The sequence below is a fragment of the Nanorana parkeri genome, unplaced genomic scaffold, assembly GCF_000935625.1.
Source record: "Nanorana parkeri isolate BGI_ZX_2015 unplaced genomic scaffold, ASM93562v1 scaffold1298, whole genome shotgun sequence".
NCBI lineage: Eukaryota > Metazoa > Chordata > Amphibia > Anura > Dicroglossidae > Nanorana > Nanorana parkeri.
In genome coordinates, this window is record NW_017307566.1 from 406,595 (window position 1) to 407,497 (window position 903).

Sequence of the window (903 nt, forward strand, 5' to 3'; positions counted from 1 at the left end):
TATCTCTGGACATGAGCTCATATCTAGACTTGCTCAGGTACTCTGGCTCTTTGCCGATACACTTCACATCTCTTTGTACGGTTCATTGACGACATCAATATATTCTAGTTTGTAACAGATGAACACTTTAGCAGGCGTATGGGATGATCAGAGAAGCCGTTCAGTGTCTTTGTGATAGAAGCGTTCTCTGTGCTTGGTTATTACTCACGTACTGCTGAGCGCGTAATTATGTGGAGCGTAGCATGAGGAGTATTGCTTTGCTGTGCCGTCCGCTGGATACAACGTAGGGAGCAGTTGAGAGTAATGACCACATATAGACTGGGGAGGTCTGTGCGGAGGACAGGCTCTGTCCTACGGATTTTGTGGCCCCTTGCTGGCCACAATTGGGAGAGATTGCGTCGCAGAGGCTTCTTAAAATGTGTGTTGTCATGATCTGAGGATGGAGCAGAGCCTGGAGGCTTGTCACAGATGCAGAGCAGATCTGCCACATGAAATAAGTCAGAGAAGGATTTCCAGAACAGCTGACATTGTTAACTCTTTCAAAGATCTCATCTTCTTCAAAGTGGACCTAGCATCACATTTTAATTGTGTGCCTAAATGTAACACTTCCGGGTATTTATTACCTGTGATCACAGTACTCCCCCCTTGACAATGCCTTTATCTGCTCTTCTTCCTGAAGGATAGAGCCATCTTTGTTCAGGCTTTACCTAGGGTCACCATCTATCTCCTGGACTAGGATGCTGGCTCTGATCATGTACATTCTGGTACCTGTGTAGTTCTTGGCTGTATTCAGGGGCGTACCGAGGCCGGGTGTCACCCCGCTGTGTCGTCATCGTGTGTGAGTGGCCATCTTAGTGATGGATGCCGGCAGAGAGAGGAGGGGACGTTCACCCGGCAGGATGA